Raw genomic sequence first — 8,278 nt, forward strand, 5'->3', positions numbered from 1 at the left:
ATATGTTTCTAAAGGGGTCTAATAATATTGATCCTAATAAAACACATTTTCGCATTGATGGATTTGCTGTTCAGTGTTTGGACTTCCAGCAATGAAATTTAAACCACACTGAACTGAACTTTAAATATGAAAATTGAACTGACACATTTTTCAATTGACTACAACTTCTGTTAAGCTGCTTTGACACAATCTACATTGTAAAAGCGCCATAGAAATAAACATGAATTGAACTAGATTGATCTTTCTGCAGAAGGAAACATACTGGAAAATACTGTAAAAATGTTCATCACTTGGGTAATATTTGAAAAAGGATAACAATTTCCCGGGAGGGTTCAAAAAATTGCCCTCACCCGTATATAAATATATATAAAGCTATAAGCATGTATATTAACCTAAAATTGTAAACATTAGATATTGATTTACAATCATAGTTGACTGAAGATCTAAGTAAAAAAATAAGCCTTGATGAATAATTCAGACATTTTCATTTACATTACAGAAAGCATCGGATCAATGAATTCTTGGAAACTGCCTGCTTAATTTCAAAATAAAGCCTTAATTCTTGGCAGAAACCCATAGTGTATACATTTGAATGCATTGTTTTGCAATGCATATGGACCAATTATTCCTCACGGCTCCAAAATCAATGCTAAATGATGCAGAAACAGTCCACATTTTTCTAAACAAGTCAAGTTCTGTCTTTCTTGTGGTTTATACATGATCTATGGCCACATGCTTTGCTCGCTTTGAAAGCAAAAGATTGAGTTGCCTGCATGCTGACTCCAAAAGATTTATGACAAACATTAAGCAGCTCACAGTGTGAGCGGTCACTTCTCATCCACAGCGTTTCTCATTTACTCTCCCCAGATGTGAAGATGACACCGACATGAAAAAAAAAAAGCCCAAGCTCCTGGCACTGTGCTCAATGGACCTGGGTTTAACTCTCCACTGCACACAGCAAAAACATTTGTAAGGATGTTTGACTTGTGTAAGCCTATTGGCTGCCAAAACACAGCCCATAGACACAGTTGGACGGCACCGAAGAATGAATGAGCCAAATCAGAGACATTTGGAAGGTATTTTACAAGGGGCTTAGCCATGCTATTAGGGCAGCATTTTGAAATCATCTAGAGTAAACCAAAGATTCAATCCTAAATTGGCATGATATGGAGATGGGCGTTCTGTCTGCCAGATCTTTTCCATATGGATATACGTTTCTTTTCCGAAGGGCGCTGTGTGGAGCAGTCATCTGGGGCTCTCACTGTTAACCTGTCAGTGTGATATATGACTAGAGTAATACATAAGCAGTTAGCAAGGGTTAACCCCTAGGCAGAGACAGATGAGGGCACATACTGTATCGCTTGTTTGTAATTCGAAGCATACACCACAGTGCATGCTGAATTTGGGTAGTGTTGGGAGAAAACTACTTACTGTTGTTTTTTTTCTGGAGGCTAAATAAAGTATTTTATTTAATGAAAATGCTACCAATTCCATTTCAGTGAACTGGCTGTGCTAACTGAAAAAACGAGAGTCAGAAATTGATGGTCATGGAAGAACATTCAATGCATTTCACCTTTATTTCTATAGCGCTTTTACAATGTAGATTATGTCAAAGCAGCTTTACATAGAAGATTATAGTAAATTGAAACTGTGTCAGTCCACTTTTCAGAGTTGAAGTTCAGTGTAGTTCAATATAGTGTGGTTTAATTTTCAATGCTGAAAGTCTAAACACCAAAGATGCGCAGCTCCACAATTCCCGAACCATGCAAGCCAGTGGTGACAGCAGCAAGGAACAAACTTCACCAATTAACGAAAGTGAAGGGAAAAAACCTAGAGAGAAACCAGGCTCATTTGGGCACGACCATTTCTCCCCTGGCCAAACTTCTTGTGCAGAGCTGCAGTCTAGGTGCTGGAGGCTGGAGACCGATGGAAATTCCCTGAGCTATTGGGAATGAATGGGTGGTCAACTGAAATAACTGACTAGATCGTTATTGCATGTTTTTGTTTGAAGTAAACAGTGTTGGGGTAACTCATTATAAGTAACGCACGTTACATACTAATTATACTTTTTAAAGTAACAGGTAAAGTAAAGCCTTACTTTTAAAAATAAGTAAATATTACTTGAGTTAATTACTTCACAAATTTAATCCAAACATTCCTGATCAATGCGTAAAGGGAATATATGCAATAAAGAGATAGGAACTCTATTTCATTGTTTATGGAAGTGTCATTTTTTTGGGAAATAATTCTAAACTTTTTATCCATAGTATTAAAACAGGATATATCTAAATGTCAAAAACTGTGTATTCTAAATATTTTTTCCTACAAGCACTTTTACTAGTTCGGATAAGAAGCTGTTAACTTTCTGTTTAATTATTTAGGCCGCATTTTGGATGATGGTTGCAGGAATTGTCTTAATGACTTTTTCACATAAGTCCTAACATAAGTCACATAAGTCAGTCCTAACACCATTGTTTATTAACAAAATAATCAAATGGCTTTGTCATGTTTTCATTATGAAAAGTTTCTGATAATTTTTTTCCAATGCAAATGGTCAGATTTTGGGAACAAATGCTCCTGAAAATGCTCAAGACAGCACCATATACTATTTGCATAGCCATTTGAAAACTACAGTAAAGTTAGACGTCACTGCATTTACTGAGATGTCTGAGTACAAGACACTAAATATGCATGTTTCACATTTTTACAGCAGATGCTCTTTGCAATTAGAATTTATTCACAGCATTGTGCAAAAAAATACACCCTTATTTACAACAAACAGAAACTTCCTTTGGGTAGAGCTGTGCTCAACTGTGAACAATATTGCAGAAAATATTGGAACTGAACCTACAACATACACAGGTCTGTAAATCATTCATCAAATTGCTCAATTGGGAAGACATTTTCAGGAAAAAAAATATGCAATTTTGTTTTAGTAAATTTGCTTGACAGATTTTGACAACTAGTTCCACATTTTTGCATGTAATAAAATGAGGACTATTAGTTTTATATGGAATGACTATTCAGCATTCACAAGTTTAGTTAATTTTGACTGACATGGCATAAGCAAATGATAACGTTATAAACAGCAGAGAGTTGTATGAAAGCAAAAGAATCATGTCCAAAAGCATTTGCAATTTGCTGGAAGGAATGAAAAACTGCTACTATGATGTGCACAAATGACTAATTGTTTTGAGAAATGCATTAACTGTTGTGCAAATCTATAGTGTTGTGAGAAATGCACTAAAGTGACTGAGAAAAACTGTAACAGAGTAAACTGTCATAATGAAAACATGACAAAGCCTTTTGACTATCTTGTTCATAAACAATAGTGTCGGGAGTTTTCATCATGATGAAACTGACACTTTCAATGACATCAATACTTGCCTTTGAGCAATAAGCTATCCATTTTGACATGCTTGCAGGTTATCAACTAGGTTTTGCAGTTTGTACTACTTGTTTTGAGAAATGCATGAACTGTTGTGCAAATGTGAATAGTGTTGTGAGAAATGCACCAAAGCCACTGAGAAAACTGTAAAGCATTATGCTGTCTCAGAAGGGTGTCTGAAATTTATGATGTGCTTTCATCCACAAATGCTGCCTCCAGAGTCACTGTATGATAAGGCAGTAGTGTACGCTTTCCGCTGCAGCAACATTGTTTTTAGAGGGTCTGTGTGAAAATGAACCATTATGACAATGCTGTCATCTGTATGTGGTACCTTTCAAAATGTAAAGGAAACACTTGAATTTGACAACGACAGTATTTATTTATTTGCTTGTGGTGTCTATCATGGTGAAACAGCATTTGGGGGCAATTCACATATCATGTCTAAAAGTGTATGGAAAGCACAAGACGTGTCGCTTCCTTCACCATCGTCAGTGTGCTTTGTGCTTGCTCTGCAGTGGCGTCTGCTGTTGCTAGGCAACCATCAACTGTTTACTCAGAGGATGAAAAACTGATAAACCATTGTTGCAGCAATTATATAACTTTTATTTATGGAGGAAATTAAAAAAGCACTGCAGTGCTTAGGTGCTCTGTGTTTGTCTGAGTTAGTCTAACGTAGATTATGTTCCGTACACAACAATGTTCCATGCAGATTACCTTTAAATGCCAATCTCTGAATAAATACTTACAGGTCGTAGACAAGCTATATACCTGTAAAATCTTTATTTCTTACTCTTTCACCACCGAGCACAATAGAAACCCTCCTACCATAAGTTTCCAAAAAAATCAGTAAGTTTGCTACGTCCAACTAATGCGCTTGAAATTAGACAGTGGGCAAGCTAAAGAGGCGAGTGTTGCTTTGGAAGGGAGAAGATTAGAGCAAAGACAATATGCATTTGCTCTTAATTTATGCATCACACAGTATTACAGTCTTTATGAAATTTATATTATATTATCACAAATTGTTAAAGAAATGATCTTTTGTTGTGTAAATGCTTTGAAATGGGGATATTTAAATATCATTTAACAGCAGGGCGTAACTCTGCCCCAGAGATAGAGCATGAGAGACAGGCTGCAAACGCTGTTTGGATGCAGTGATGATGTTCATATTTATAAAAGGTCAGTTAAGTTAGTGTTAATTTGCATGAATTTAATGTTTTGATATTTGAAATTTTCATGCTGTAATAAAATAAACATGATATAAAACTTAAATGATTGTAAAGTTATATCGTTTCAAGCTTTAATAAAAAGTTATTGAATATAACATTAACTTCATTTTAAACACAATAATAGTATATTCTGAAGGTGGTTTTTAATAAGACTTAAAGCAATGTCTATTTGGTGATGCGGTGGCACAGTGAGTAGCACAACCACCTCACAGCAAGAAGGTTGCAGGTTCGAGCCCTGGCTGGGTCGGTTGGCGTTTCTGTGTGGAGTTTGCATGTTCTCCCTGTGTTCGCTTGGGTTTTCTCCGGGTGCTCCGGATTCCCCCACAGGTCTAGGGTACAGGTGAATTGGGTAAGCTAAATTGTCTGTAGTGTATGTGTGTGAATGAGAGTGTATGGGTGTTTCCCAGTGATGGGTCGTGGCTGGAAGAGCAACCAATGCGTAAAACATGTGCTGGATAAGATGGTGGTTTATTCGGCTGTGGGGACCCCAGGTTAACAAAGGGACTAAGCCGAAAAGAGTATGAATGAACAATGTTCAGTTTTGCTGGTAAATTGAAGTTACGCACCCTGTAAGGAACACTGTTTTAATCATATACGGAAAACCGTTATTACCTATCATCTTTCGTACACATGCGTAGGTGGCACTTTTCCCATCTTTTCCCAAAAACTACTGATCCAAAAAACATCAGTCAAAATTTAGATTGGACAATAGGTATTCTCTCAATAGGTAGTCACCCAGAGAACGACCACACAAACATGCTCATCTGGCATTCAATGATGCAGGAGTGGTTGTTTGAGTGCGTGGAATAGTTACCGTTGTTACCGTTATTAATAAAATGTGTATATTCTGTTCAAAGTATGAAGCTGATTGTTTTTTTCTTGACACATGATTGTCAGTGTGTTCACGGCATTCTGAAAAGTTTAGTTGTTTTCAACTAGGTATGACTGGACATTACACATGTGCGTCGCTCCCTATTTGCATACACAAGCCTTGTGCCTCCACTGGAAATAATAAACTTGCACATGCACAAGACACTATATGTGTATGGCCCCTTAGCCTGGAACTGTATGATGATATTTGTATAGTTGCTTTGACACCATATAATTAGTATAACCACTAAAACTGTATCACAGTTGAAGAAAAATGTAAATAAACTCAAACTAAACATGAAAACCTGACTAATACACACAAAAAAATATTTTGCTGCTTGTTCAAACTACTTATTTTCAATGTGCTGAATTCACAAGGAGATGTTTTGGAGATGGAGGTTTGCAGTATGTTCAATCCACTTAAATGTGTTAAGTTAACTTAATCGATTTGTGTTGGCACAACATGAATTAATTGTGTGTAACCCTGCATGTTTTACAATGTATATTTAACAAAACAAACATGTATCATAAACAGATTCGATGGAAATATATACCCCAGCTTACATTTTTGCAAAACATAATATTTGTTGCTCTGGCTACGTTTGGTTACATGTTTCAGATGACAAAAACACAAAAGGGCGCTGTCTACATTTTTGTGAATCTGAAATACATTATTTAGGGCATGTTTTATTGCACATTTCAGATACATGTACTTCTTGTACTTGAGAAGGTTGAGCTTGTCGTACAGATCTCTTAGCAAACCATTGACCTAAATCCTTCCCTAAAATGTTCCTCACCTCACATAAATTTGAGCAAAAATGTCTAAATGAAGATTATGAATCATAGACACTGTTAAGTTATAATGTGGTATTTATTGGGAGTTATGCAAATAGCTGATTAAAAATAATACTTAATTAATTTATAATATTTTAGTCTTTTTTTGGAGTATCAATTGTTATAACTTTTTTTTTTGGTGTCAGATTAGTATGACCTTAAGTGCAGTGTTGTTTAAGTTAATTAATTAAGGACTTTTTTCTTTAAAAAAAAAAAGCCATACACAAGGAAATTGTTATGTGAGGCAAACATCTAAATGCATTAATTCACAAATTATCAACCAATGTAAAATTAATTTACTGACTTAAAATAGTATTGTGCCAGGAACAGTGCAAAAACACATTTTTATTAAGTGATAATCTCTAATCATAATTTGTGCAAATGAATGACTGAGCCTATGCTGTTAATTATACAGGGCTTTGTTAATATTCCATCAATATTTATTATATACACTGCAGAAATTACATAGCTGTCTATAGCACATTAGCTATCTTAGATTTCCAGCCTAGGCACAGATAATTATCGAAGACACAATGGAAATCTGATAATTGGCCTACCAATACTGTACAGTACAAGAAGACCAAGAAAAAAACAATGATCTAAAGTCACTCTTGAAAATCGTATATCTTACGTATGCGTAATCTACGCAACACAGACACACATGAATAATCTTTACAGTGACTATGTTTACATGGACATCAGTAATCAAATTATTTGCCTTATTCTGAATAAAATCAGTATGATTAAGATGTTTAAATGAGTTGCTTTTTAAATGTTACTTTCATAATCCCTTTTTAAATGTTATAAAAAACCTCAGCATTTCAGGATGCGGGTGCTTGTGGTTCTTCACTGAATCAGTAGGTGCAGAGAATAGTGTGAAACCATATGTGTATAGACTATCCTCTCACAAAATGCGGCAAAAATCCTACACGACGGTAATACTTTGATTAAGGCATTTACATGTCTGTACTGCACTTCAATAATGCGACTAAATCAGCATACTCCACATGTCTTAATTCGATTTCTGTTTAGTTTGATTATGACCTTAGTCGGATTAATCAAAAATCGCTGTTTACAAGGTGGACTCTTAATCAGAGGACTGTCTTAATCATATTAAAATTGGATTATTGGTGTCCATGTAAACGTACTCATTGAACACTACTGCTTCTGTTCCTTTTAATGCTATCAGCTGACCGCTTACCACTGTTCGGACGGCTTTTCCAGTGTTACCAGTTTGCCCAATAGCTCGTCGCGTATGCAGATGGACTTGGGATGTGGGAATGAGTTGACCGCAACGATGGGGCTCGAGTGTGGCTATGAACGATTCAAGAAACCACGTAAAACAAAAGCAAAAAATAAATAAAAAAAACAATAGGTCGAAAACGTGGTGAAATCACATGGCCACGGCAAGCTGGCCTGGTCGCCTGAAGCGTATATTGTGCCCATTGGGGGAATTATGAAAAAAGAGGACATGCTAGAGAAATAAAAAAGCCAACACAGGCTCATTCTGAAAACGTAGTATTGTGGACGTTTCTGGAGACTGCGAATTATGTAGCCAGGGGTATGGCTGCATTTCATTTTTTAAGCGAACGCTACGGGGTGACGCCGTTCCTTTTCACGCTTATCAGCTGACCGCTTATCTCCATGTGGAGGGCTTTCCCCCCACAACCAGTTTGTTCAGTTAGCTCGTTGTGTACGTCGGCGGACTTGAGATGCAGAGAGGAGCTGACTACAATGACGACCGGGTTCGAGTCGGGTAAAAAGCAGTTCCAAAAATCAGGTAGGTAAGAGAACAAGTTCATATCAGGCTGATAATGTGGTAAAACCCTTTCTTTTTCTGGACAGCTTTTGTTGGTTGGGTTTAGGGAAGAAGGATGGTGGGTCAGTCTATTGGCCGTTCGCCCCATCAATCATTCAGTCAGTCAGACAGACGGTAGTTCGACAGCGGACTCCGGTGGGT

The 8,278-nt window shown here is 36.7% G+C and overlaps 2 protein-coding genes and 1 long non-coding RNA gene across 8 annotated transcripts in view; 1 reads left to right on the forward strand and 2 right to left on the reverse strand.

Moving 5' to 3' along the window:
• immt (inner membrane protein, mitochondrial (mitofilin)) overlaps positions 1-8,278 on the forward strand; it is a 905,839-nt gene that overhangs the window by 707,463 nt on the left and 190,098 nt on the right. The window lies entirely within an intron of this gene.
• The window catches only part of flt4 (fms related receptor tyrosine kinase 4), a 141,169-nt gene that overhangs the window by 124,022 nt on the left and 8,869 nt on the right, over positions 1-8,278 (reverse strand). The window lies entirely within an intron of this gene.
• On the reverse strand, positions 1,445-5,640 carry LOC147833912 (uncharacterized). Its single transcript, XR_015507348.1, has 3 exons — positions 4,263-5,640; positions 3,454-4,055; positions 1,445-3,183 (listed from the first exon to the last, which is right to left on the reverse strand). It is a non-coding gene; the product is annotated as an uncharacterized LOC147833912 (long non-coding RNA).

The sequence above is a fragment of the Danio rerio genome, chromosome 14 (genome assembly GCF_052040795.2).
Source record: "Danio rerio strain M-AB ecotype USA chromosome 14, GRCz13ab, whole genome shotgun sequence".
Lineage (NCBI taxonomy): Eukaryota > Metazoa > Chordata > Actinopteri > Cypriniformes > Danionidae > Danio > Danio rerio.